Here is a 12,687-nt window from a genome sequence, read left to right on the forward strand (position 1 = left end):
CTCGAATACAAAAGGGTCTTGATAAAAAATGTCTTTGCTTGGCGAGGAAACAATCGCTTGGCCCGGGCGGTCCCGCTGCTCCGCTCCCCACCCCCAGCGCCGCGCTCGCCGGCGTAGCCTCGGGATCCGGGTGCGCGGCGCCGCGCGGGCCAGGTCCCGGCTCCCGCCTGCCCGCGCGCGCGCCACTTCGGCTTGGTGAAAGTCACCGCAGAGAAAGGACCGTCAGGTGTCGAGTGTTTATTCATCCCAAGTCAGCCCTCACCAGTCCGCTGGGGTTAGCCGCGGGTTCTTTGGGAAAGGTGCAATTAGTTGTTGAGTTTGGAGATGTAGGGAATCGGGCTGGAGGGAATAAACACTTTGCGTGTGTGTGTGTGTGTGTGTGTGTGTTTTCCTAGAGAAATTAAGATTTACCTGTGTTATTAGCAAAGAATGTATTGGATGTAGTTATTGTTCGGTCTTGGCAAGTCGGTTCTCTTTAGGGTCTTCTCTGCTTTCCTGTCTGTGTATGAGGCACCAGGTGCCAGTTGCCATAGACTTTTCTTTTTGTGGCTTAGCCACCGCCACACCCCACTCCAGTCTGGATTTTATGTTTACTTGGGGGGCTTACTCGTTCCTCCCTCCCACCTCCGCGTGGCACTTGACTGCTCCTTTGATTCTGAGCAACGTTCCAAAGTGTCTGCCGGATGTGATCTGCAGGGAGACAGTTCTTGCAAAGGTCGAAGCTAAGTTGAAGAGGAAGATGTGGAGGAAGGCTTTTGCTTTAGTCGCTCCGCTCCCCACCTTGGTTCTTAGCCTTGGAGTCTAGTTTGCATAATCCTACTGGGCCTCTGCGGTCCCAAACATTTTCCATAATGGGCAGGACAGTTTTGGAAAAAAGAAACGGAGTGTCATTTTGAAAGAAATTTAAAGAGGGTTTGAGAAATACCGATTTCTTTTCCCTTCAACCCCTGGAAAACTAATGTCTGATTGTTTTAGTTGGATTAGTGAAGGTAACAGTACAAATACAATAAGGTGCTTTGTTTGTGAGCAGGTTTATTTATCTAAGTCGACACAATGGTTAGTAGTTATCTTCCATTTGATCCGTAATCTTTATTGGCATCTAGAACTCCTGCCGTTTCTTAGAGTAACATCATAATAAATCTATTCCGCTTAGAGCTATGTGGAAATTATTGAACATTCAGGGGGCTGAATAAAGAAAGGAGAAATGCCGTGTGCCTTAGAGGTGGCAGAGGTTTGTATTGGTGCTTAGTTTTGTTTCCAGAGCTCATGTAATGGGAAGTAGGATTGTATTTTTTGCCTTTAGCGGTTTGGTTTTAACTCCTCCTGAAAACTTGAACAGTGAATTTGATGGTCTTTGTTGGATGGTTAATAAATAAATCCAGTTTCTTATAGAGGGCTAGAAATATGCATGGCCTATAGGAAATAACATTTGAAATTTGTTAGCATTTTATGTTAAAATATAGTCAGAGATTATTATATTTCATATTTCCTCCAAACTGTGGTAAGGATGAGTGATGTCAAATTTCTATCACTGATGAGGTTGATATGCTGCTTCTTGGATTCTCTCTCTCCCTTTCCATGTGTCTGTAGAGCAGAGGAGTTTAAACAAAAGAAACCACTTTCTAAGATCCTTGGTATACGTTATTACTACTACTTGGCTGCAGTTCACTTCAAGGTGAAATAAGCTTTTAAAAAGCAACATTTATTAGGAAAATTAACTCAGTTGGCAGAAGATGTAGCTCTTAAGGTAACTTTGTTTAGGCACCTTGACAATCAAGAAATTGGCATTATGAAATTAAAGATGATCAACTTCTATTTTACCATTGTTTTTCTGCTTCAGTGGATGTGTGCATTGATGTTATTTTTATTTCCTATGCTTAATGATTTTCTGTCTACCCTGAGGGAACATGAGGGTGCTGCTCACATAGGCCACACATGGGAGTTGTTGCTAGGCGTGGTAAGCTGCTTGATAGCAGTGATGACTTCTCAGAGGTCTCTGGTAAGAGATGTCTGCTTGTTGGTTGGATTCCTCAATTTTTATACTCAACTGTGGAGGTTCTCTATGCAGTCTATAAGCCATTGTTTTAAAATGTTTATTTTTGGATTTTTATTTGTATGTGTGCTTCCCATGATGTGACAAGTCCTGGGAAAAGTGCCAGCTTACATCACCCAGGAGAGACCTTGTCATACTGTAATTACACATGATTCAGATTGCAAGAGAAGGTTTCTCTGTTCATTGGGAATAGTTGTAAGTTCAAGCAACACCAAACATGCCACTTAATCCTGGGACTTATTTTTTGGCTTATAAAGTCTTTCAAAATGATAAGAATAAATATAGAATAAGAATGCCAAGAATTTGTATGTCTACTTCCAGTACCTTTTGAAGTGTTATGTTAGCTATACTGTAGATCTATAAGTGATAGAGTAAAATTCTACCAACTGGAAATTGGAGAAACTGCAAATATGAATTTGTGAGAAATCTGAGTTATAAGATCTTTAAAAGAAATGCTCATATTCTATAATAAATAAGCTGTGTTGGCTGTAGTGACAATCTAAATCATTTTCACTGTATACAGTAGCTGCTAAACAGAGATGAACCTTAGGACTGAGGATGAACTGCTCAGCCACAAAGATGAAAGAGTCCTTAGTTTTGTAAATCTTTGGTTTGGAAAAGTGAATTGATTTTCAGGTTGATTTACTTCACAGTATATTAGAATTTGTAGGAGAAGAAATTATAGTATTTTTAACTTGTTGCCTAATGAGAATTACGTATAGCATTTCAGAATTGAGCTAATTGGATTTGCATTAATGAGGTTTTACTCTGTCATAAAGATGTGTGGGAGACCTTCACTTTAAAACTACTGGCACAAAATCTTAGAAAAGAGATTTTGATGAAATGATGAAGCCTGGAATGTCTATTAGCCATGACAAAACAGGTAGGTCAGAGTATGATGCATTTTTAAACTATTTACCTGCAAAAAAAGACAATATCTTATGTATTAGTACCAAAGATTTGTACTAGTCTGATATGACTGAAATGAACAGTCACATTCAAAACATTTCTTTTAAAATATTAATGTTTTTGTTTTTAGTATGATATGAATTTGAGTGAACTTTCTTTCCAGTTACAGCCATCCTTACTATTGCAATTTGTTTCACTGACATTTATGATATGAAATCTGTTGCTTATTATTTTATGGAAGCTAATTTGGCCACTGGTATGATTTGATAGCTTTTTATTTGTAGCCTTAGTCCTTTGAGTGGGCAGATAAAGCTTAATAAATCCACTCTAACAATTTTCCTTTAAGTGTATGAGGCCAGCTTTACTGCATAGTTTTGATTTGTGTTAAATGGTCTTCTGAAATAATTTGGATAAGTTTTTATCAAGGTAACTAATATTTGAGGGCTTACTAGCTGAAGACGTTGTGTGCATCTGGTATATTTTCTCTTCAGAGTCATTTAGAAGATATAAGGAACAAAATGAAGATGAGTGACTGTTCTGATACATTCAGCGAGTGTTATTTGTGTAGGGTTCTGTATGAAATTTAGGTGACCAGTGAGAACAGTTTTACTGCTGTGCATTTTGAAGCACATAAAGTATAATTTTCCAAGGCACTTAAAAGCTGAATTGTTGGAGGAAATCTCATATTCTGTGGGCGAGAATGTAAATTGGGCAGGGGTATTTTGGAGAACATTGGCAAGGTCTATTAAGATTTTTAATGTTTATACTGTTTAGCCTAGCAAATTTACTTCTAGGAATTTTCTGACAAATATGTTCTCACAAGTACACAAAGATACAGCATGTTTCTTGTGATTGTTTTTGTAATAGTCAAAATTTGGAAGCAAGCCATATAGGGGCCCTCAACTGGATACAATTAAATGATGATAATCTATAAAAAGAGGTATATCTATTTGTAGATGCAGGAAGATCTTCAAGAATAATTAAGTGAAATAAGGCAAGTTGCTAAATCATTGTGATCTCATTTTTTTAACAAAGTGCTTGTGCAGATAAGTATATGTATGTCTATACATGTGTATGTCTGTAAATAAGTAAATTTGCATTAGCGGGCATCAAACTCTTACTAGTAGTTTACTTTAGTAGCTACTTGTGGTGGTGATGGGAAGTTATTTTTGTAGTGTTTGTTTTTTTTTTTAAAGTTAACTCTGTATATTTAAAACATTCAATGAGCACACATAACTTTTTAAAACTGAAAAAGAATAAAAAACCAATATAGAATATTGTTTTAAAAATAGGGATTAGCATGTAGCTATCTAAAAGTGTCTAAAAAAGCTATCTAAAAGCTATCTTAAAGATCTAAAAGTGATCTTTAATATCTTGGGTAGATATTGTTGCTTAAAGATGAAGAGAATTTAGGGTTAGGAATTACAGACTTGTATTCAAATGTTGGTTTAAGAGACTCCTTGTGTGGTTTTGGACAAGTTACTTCTGTATCTCTTTTCTCATTTGCATTATGGAAATGATGATAAAATAGAACTATTACCTCATAAGTTGAGGTTGAAATATAAATCAACTGTTTTCAAACTTTTTGGGCTTAAGATCCTTTTACACTTACAAATTGAAGAATGCATAGAGTTTTTTTGTGTAAATTATATCTATTAATTTTACTGTATTAGAAATTAAAATGGAGACATTTTAAGGAAATTAATTTGTCTAAAGGTAACCTATTACATGTTAACATACAGGTAACATTTTAATGAAAAATAAACATTTTCTTAAAAACAGTGACAAGAGGGCATTGTTTTCTTTTTTTTTTTTCCAAATCTCTTTGTTTTAATAGAAGACAACTAAGTCCTCTTACCTGCTTCTCTTTTCACTCTATTGTGTTATCACATGTCCTGTAGCCTCTGGAAAACTCTGCTACACACTCATGAGAGAATGGGAAGGAAAAAGGCAAATAACTTAATAGATTTTATTATATATATAGTTTTAATGTCACCAATCACCTGAAAAGATCGTAGGGATCCTGAGGTCCTAACTCTACACTCTGAGAACTGCTGGTAGAAAGTATTCAGCCTACAATCTGGTACACATAAATTGCCCAATACATGGAAGCTGATTGTTATTATTGTTGCTAATAAAAACTTATTTAATGGAAACAGAAAAGGTAAATCTTCCAAGGTATTTGCCTCATTAAATTCCGGTGAATGATTACCTAACGATATTTTTTTTCAGAAAAGGATAATTTAAACTTGGGTTTTTCTGGACATATTTTATAGCTACTATTACTGTCCATTCTTTTTTTTTTTTTTTTTTTTTTTCGCATGGTCTGGCCCTGTCACCCAGGCTGGGTTGTAATTGCATGATTTCAGCTCATTGCAACCTCCATCTCCTGGACTCAAGCCATCCTCCCATCTCCTGGTCTCAAGCTGCTTCCCAAACAGCTCAGACTATAGGCGTGGACGACCATGCCTGGCAATGTGTGTGTGTGTGTGTGTGTGTGTTTTGGTAGAGATGGGGTTTCACTGTGTTGCCCAGACTGGTCTCCAACTCCTGGGGCCAGGCGACCCACCAGCCTCGAGCTCCCAAATTGCTGGGATTACAGGCATGAGCCATTGTGCCCGGCCTATCACTGTCCATTCTGTGTTGCATTACCTGAATTATGCAGAAGTCTTTTATATTCATTATTGTAGGTGCCCCTCTGTAGAACTACCTATCTTTATGAAGTAGGCCAGGCAGGGATATCACTTGGTTTGATAATTTTGCCTTAAAGTTCCTTTGTTCCTTCTCTTGGTTCTTTGAAGTTTCTTTCTCATGGGTCTTCCATGGACCAGCCTTGGCCCCTTTTTTGCCTTTCTAGTCATTTATTACAGATAATCCCCACTATTTAACATCACTTTTACAGTTCTAAGATATAGAACTTTTCTTGTTTTGAATCTTCAAAAAGAGATGCTAGAAGTTGGGAAATTACATGGCACAATTTTGTGGTGTAGCTTTTATGAAGAACCTTGTTCATTTTTTTAAACAAATGAAATGTTTTTTTTCTAATTTGTAGATATTTGTTCATCGTAGAAAAGTCAAACCATGGACAAGTTATCTGAAATTTTCATATATAACCATAGTTAATATTTGTTAGACATCTTTATATATATACACATACACATCAATATTAACTATTAACATTCATTCATTCAACAAGTGTGTGCTTTTTTTTAAGCTCCTACTATGTGCGTGCCTGCCTGCCTCCCTCCCTCCCTCCCTCCCTCCTTTCCTTCCTTCCTTCTTTCATTTTGGGACAGGGTTTCCCTCTTGTCACCCAGGCTGGGGTGCAGTGGCATGATCTTGGCTCATTTCAACTTCTGCCTCCCAGGTTCAAGAATTCTCCTGCCTCAGCCTCCTGAGTAGCTGGGATTATAGGCATGCGCCACCGCACCCGGCTAATTTTGTATTTTTAGTAGAGACAGGGTTTCACCATGTTGGCCAGGCTGGTCTCAAACTCCTGACCTCAGGTGATCTTCCCGTCTTGGCCTCCCAAAGTGCTGAGATTACAGGCATGAGCCACTGCGCCCGGCCCTAGCACCCTTCTTAGAGCTGGAGATAAAGCAGAGGAACGTTCCTAGCCTTGTGGCATATCATCTTTTAAAATTGTTGGATTTTTCTGGCATGACATTGTATATGGATTTATTATACTTCATTTGGATTTTTCCCAGTTTTGATTTGTTATGAATAATGCTGTGATGGACATCTTTGACATGCATTTTAATGGTTTTTCTAATAATTTACTTATGTTAAATTTCTAGAAGGGAGGTAGTGGAGTCAAAAGGTATACAGAGTTGAAATTTTGTTATATATTACCAAACTTTCCTCCAAAAAGATTGTCCCAGTTTATATTTCCTCAGGCATATAAACTGGAAATTAACAGCTTAAAAAAAATCTTTGCCAATCTGTGTGGAAAAACTACCTTATTTTGGTTTGCATTTATATGATTAGCAGTGCTACATATCTTTCTTTATGTATTTATTTACCGTTTGTCTTTTGTGATGTGCCTTTTTTGTCCTTTGTAGTCCATGGCTGCTTTTTTAATTAAAAAAAAAAAGCATGGGGAAATGCAGAGAATGATATAACAAACATTCAAATCTCCACTACCAAGAATGAATAAATGTTTACATATTATCTTATTTGATTCCTTGTTTGGATTCTGGAGAATTAACTATTATAGATGCAGCTAATGTTTTAAAATACTTCCCAGCCTTTTCTTCCAACCCTTCGGTCTGTCTTCCATTCTATTTATTTTGCACATTTATATTGCTTACAGATAATAATGTATTGTGTCTTAAAAATCAACATGAAGAGGATCATGCTAGTGAATCTTTTTTTTCAATTGAGATATAATTCACATGCAAAATTCACCCTTTTAAAGTGTGCAAGTCTGTGGTTTTTAGTATATTCATAAGGTTGTATAACCATTGCCATTATTTAATACCAGAATATTTTTATGAGTGAATACATTTGCATCTTGCTTTTTCCCCCCACTCAATTCTGTTTTTGAACCTATCCACATTTCATCTATAAAGAGCCACGTCATTCTCTTTAATTTCCTCTGCTTAGTATTTCATCATGGGAATATATTGTATACTTTACTTTTCTGTTTTCCTATTAAGAAATAAATAGGTCATTTTCTATTCTGTGCAGTGAGCATCTTTGTGCATGTTACCTTGTGCAGATGAACAAGGGTTTGGACATAGGCCTAGATTTTGAGTTATTGAGTTGTGGGCACGTGTGTCTTCATTTGTACTAGCTGCTGTCAGATTGCTCTAAAAAGTGGTTGTGACAGTTTATACTCTGTCAAGAAAATGAGTACCATTTTTCCTCTATATCTTTGCCAATTTTGGCAATTTTAATATTTCCTATTTTTCAGAGTTGAAATTTGGTATCTTTTTGTTTTCATTTACATTTCTCTGGTTCCTAGTGGGATTGAGCATTTTATATATAGTTATTGACTATTTTGATTTCCTCTTTATTGACTTCTTTTTATATCCTTTTTCTTAAAAGAAAAGATTGGGATGTTTGTAATTTTCTTGTTTGTAGGATGTTCTTTGTTATTTTTGTTGAAAATATCTTGCCTCATTTTTTTCTTTCATCTTGATTTATGGTATCTTTTTGCCATATGCAAGCTTTTAATTTTGTCAAGTTGATGTGCTTTATTTTGTTTTGTTTTCCTCTCTGGGCTTAGGGTCTTATTTAAGAATTTAGTTGGTGGCCATAGTAATGTGCTTAACCAAAAGGCAATATATATGTAGGATACAGTGAACGACTGAGGGAGATACAAATAAGAGTAAGAGGAGGTCCCTGCCTTCAGTGTGCTGTGTCTTTTTAGAGCTGGAAAGGACACTTGACATTCTTCATCTTCGATTACCCTTTCATTTTACTTTTAATCAGAAGCCTAGAAATGTGGAGCGATCTTGCATGTAGACACAATGAGTCACAAGTATGCCTGTGCAAAGATAACTAGTAATAAATGGTGGTCAATGTTTACTTTTAAAACATTGAGTAATAATTCACTTATATTAGCAGACAAATGTTCAGCAATAGCTGCTTTTGTAGACATGATCTAGGATTTAATTAAGTGGTGGTAACCATGGTAGATGCTGTTTAAAAGGAAAAAGTTCTATAGCTACTTTCAGACAAAATCAAATTCTCTATATGAATTAAAGTTTTCCTTTGAGATTAAATCATTAGAAAAAATTGTTGCTGGGTGGTAGTTATCTCCTGATATTTTGTCCCCAACACACCCAGTGGTAAGAATTGCAATTACCTGAAGGATGCAGAGTGTTGTTTTAAGAAGTAATGTTGCATGACTTAATCCTTTTGACTTAAGTGTGATAAGTTTGCAGTGGTTGACGACTGAAGAAGGCTATTACGATAGAATTTCTAAAAAGATAAGGCTAGCATTTGGGTGTGATTTAGTTGGTATGTAGCAGTTAACAATTAACTTTTTGGATAAAATCAAGTCACCATTTTTTTATTAAAGAAAATTATGGCTTATCTTTAATGTTCATTAGTGATTATAAATATAATTAGTTACCTTTAATTAGTTACACATATTAGAAGGTTGATATTCTCAAAGCCAAGTTAATTTTTTTCTATTTTAAAATATTTGATTTTGTCAAAACTAGATTTTTTTCTTTGTTCCTTTCCAGTAGAAATTATTAGTTATTTCCTCATCAATACCAGGCCAAATGCTCTGTGTGTGTATATTGATTTTTAAAAGCAAAATATATATTAACAGTTTCCTGAAGTATTAATAATAATAGCAGTGGCTCAGAAAGTAGGGAGGTAATTTGCCTCTTAATGTTTTCAGATATAAATTTAGTCTGAATGATGCCTTTTCATTTTTGCAGATAGGTTTTTATGTCCCATTTCCCCTGCCTCCCTCCAAGGATGGTATTGGGGATAGAATACTGTCTGATTATTCCAGGTATCTATTCATTTGATAAACATGTAAAACACTTTGGGTATTTAAAAACCAGGTTCATTGTAGACTTTATATCATCTTTACCCTTTACCCCAAATACTTCATTAATATGAATAATGAAAGCTAAATAATTAAGGCCTTTTTTATATTGAGGAAACATTCTTCTATTTCACATAGTATTTTCCTTCATTTTATTTGTTTCTCTGTTTCTCTATAATAAGCAGGTGTTTTATAGAGGTTCAATGAAAAATGGGGGGTTTGGGCTGTTGAGATTTAGTTGCATTTAGTGGAACAGGTTATTTAAAAATGTTGACACAGTTCAAAATTGTCTGATGCTTGTTGTATGACTTTTTCTCTGTATGCACAGAAATAGTAACTAGTGGGCTGGAAGCTAACTTTCATCATAGCACGTGTTATGTGTTACATGCTTTCATTAGTCCAACACTCCCTTCTCTTTGTATATGTTATCTCTTTTTCCTCCTGTGTTGCATTAGAGTTACACATCAGAAAGGATGGGACCTATGTTATCACTGTAGACACTACTTATAGCTCCATCAATGTAATGTCTTGACACTGGAAGTTTTTGGCAACCATATAAAGGCAGGTATTGCAAGTCAGAAAAAGGGTTTTAGAATCCCTGACTTGACTTTCCACTCCTGTAAGTTATAAATTATTACTCAGATTTCTGAAACTCATTTCTTCTGCACCTCTAATAATTGACTTTGTGTAAACAGAACCCCACTTGAATTTAGCAGGAAACATTGTGTCTGCTGAGAATCACATTTTATAGAATGTGTTCTAGCATTTGTAATAGGCAAAAATGAATTTTTCTCTTTTCTCTTTTTTCCCTTATTCTTTCTTCACTTACTTTGGATGCTTAAAAAGAAAAGCTAGACACAAACTTGAAGGACTTGGCCAGCTCTATCATTTTTTTACTACCTAATCCATGAAATACAACCAGCCTTTTAGCTTTAAAAATAAGAGTCTAATGTATTCCAGTAACTGGTAGGAGCAGTATTTAGCAGTGTGGCAGGAAAGGCCCTGGCCTGGGAGGTAGAAAGGATGTGTTTGGACTGAAAAAGCTGTGTGGGCTTTTGCAGCTCTGAAAATACTGTTTTTCCTTTAGTTTTAAAAAGGATAAATTCTGCAATTGTCATTGATCTAGTGTTTTTATAACAATGAAATAATAACTACCCTTTACTAAATAGCTATATTGGTTATCATGCTAGACAATAGACATGTGGTGTATTTAATTTCTCACTCTTCCTAAGTAGTAGTTCGGAAAATGATATTTTTGAGAAAATAAAATACCGACATATGAACATCAGTGTATTGGAATTTTATCTTTTCTTATGGTGAATGGACAGTGAAATGGGTGAAAGACTTGCTGCAGTAATAGGGAAGTAGAAGATAACATGAGTAATTCACCAAATAAGGGATTAAGTTACACTTGTAAAAGTTAATTTCTGATCATATCGGTGCCATTCACCTCAACCATCAACTATTACTTGTAGATTGGAGCATTTCAAGAACTCAGAAGACCACCCAGTGTTGATAGGAAACTTCTTCCTCACTCATGGCTCTTGACCATGCCATTAGATCATTGGGTTTTTCATGCTTTTTTGTCTTTTACATAAAATAGACCTTGAAATTGTGTCACTTAATTTGCTTTTCTGAAGTATCACTTACCAGGTATTACTTGTGTTTTTATTATCAATAGAGTAATAATTCAGGACTACCCATGTAAGCTAATTGAGGACTGTCCGTATTATCATGTGAACAGGTTAGAAGAAAGTATATGAAATTTTTGATCGTCCAACATACTTGCATACATACAAATAAGAATAAATAGGGTTTTCTATTTAATAAATCAAATGCTCAATTGAAGTTGTTTTGAAAAGCAAGTAGTTTTCTACTCTTCAGTTGTAACATGCTGTATAACTTCTAGGTCAAAGAAAAAATAATTTTAGTTAGCATTCCAATTCTATAAAGAAAATTGTCAAGCAATTGACTAGAGCCGATAATTTATCAAAAAATACACAAATGCAGACATTTAAAATAGAGCTGCAAATAAATAGGAATTTTCTTACATTGTAAAGGCTACACAATAGCTTATAGTTAATGCTTCTTGACAGAGTATCTTTTTTAGGTTAACATCATTGATTCAGTTCATTTTCTGTGTTAGAATGGCTAGATTTGTTCTTCTTTACCCCACATTTTGAGAAGTATGTGACAGATAAAAATACATCACTGAAAAGATGGGAAGAAATACTATCGTGGAATGTTAATATAAGTCATCTCTGGGAGGTGGGATATCAGGAACTTCTTATTGTTGTCAGTAAAATTTGTTGGCTTTTTCAAGTTTTCTTGAATGACTCATATTATGTGAAAGTAAAACTAGTATTTAAATGTATGTATCGGCACATTTACAATAAGATTTTTAGTTTTTTCTAAAAGTAATTTGGAACATGATTAAGACTGTCTTTCCCAAGAAACATTTTCAAATTTTGCTATTTGACATTTTTACCACCTTGTCGTTTTGAGTCTTTTCCTTTAATGTTACTATGAGTATTTGCACAGTGTTTCACAAATTGATTGTAAGCTTTAAAGGGAGACATGTAGATAACGTTCTTACCTTTCTTAACATTTTGTATTGAAGTTATAAAAGTAATGAGATTAACCTGATTTATAAATGTGTATTCATATAGGATAGTCTTGGTAACAGAAAAATACCCAAGTGTATTATATCAGTACAGTATACATTTTTGGAGTACTTAGGAATGTTTTGAAAAGTTCTTGCCTTTTTTTCCTGTGGAGTTTTGATAACTTTGATAATTAATATGTCTATCTTGCTGTGTAGTGTTAAACATTTTTCTAGAGCCTACATCTGACTTTAAAAATCAACTACAAATAAAAAGACTGTCATCATGTTGCTTAGATATATGGTGATTATGTTGAAGAATAAATAGTATCGATAATTGGAAATAAAAGACTCATTCCAGTGTATGCATCTTTGTATATAATTTGGAAGTCAAACATGAACTTTTAAGAAATAAAAAGTACCAAAACAAGTACCAAACATAAGGCATAGAGAAAAAAAGATTTAGGGCAGAGAAAGAAGTGGTCCTTTTTGGATGGAGAATTCATGCATAATTCCATAAATACAAACTATTTTGATACTAAGATGATTTTATTAATATTTCATATATAAGCTACAAAAATAACTAGAGGTTTTTACAAAGGGAAATTAGTG

General features: G+C 34.9%; 1 protein-coding gene and 1 long non-coding RNA gene across 4 annotated transcripts in view; both read left to right on the forward strand.

The window, feature by feature from the left end:
• The window catches only part of MLLT3 (MLLT3 super elongation complex subunit), a 276,072-nt gene that overhangs the window by 1,910 nt on the left and 261,475 nt on the right, over positions 1-12,687 (forward strand). The gene's annotated exons all lie outside the window — the stretch shown is intronic.
• The window catches only part of LOC129047831 (uncharacterized), an 88,756-nt gene continuing 76,069 nt past the window's right edge, over positions 1-12,687 (forward strand). The window contains exon 1 of the long non-coding RNA XR_008509615.2: positions 1-12,687. This exon is cut by the window's right edge and continues 23,664 nt beyond it. This is a non-coding gene — a long non-coding RNA (uncharacterized LOC129047831).

Source organism: Pongo abelii, chromosome 13 (genome assembly GCF_028885655.2).
Source record: "Pongo abelii isolate AG06213 chromosome 13, NHGRI_mPonAbe1-v2.0_pri, whole genome shotgun sequence".
NCBI classification, from domain to species: domain Eukaryota; kingdom Metazoa; phylum Chordata; class Mammalia; order Primates; family Hominidae; genus Pongo; species Pongo abelii.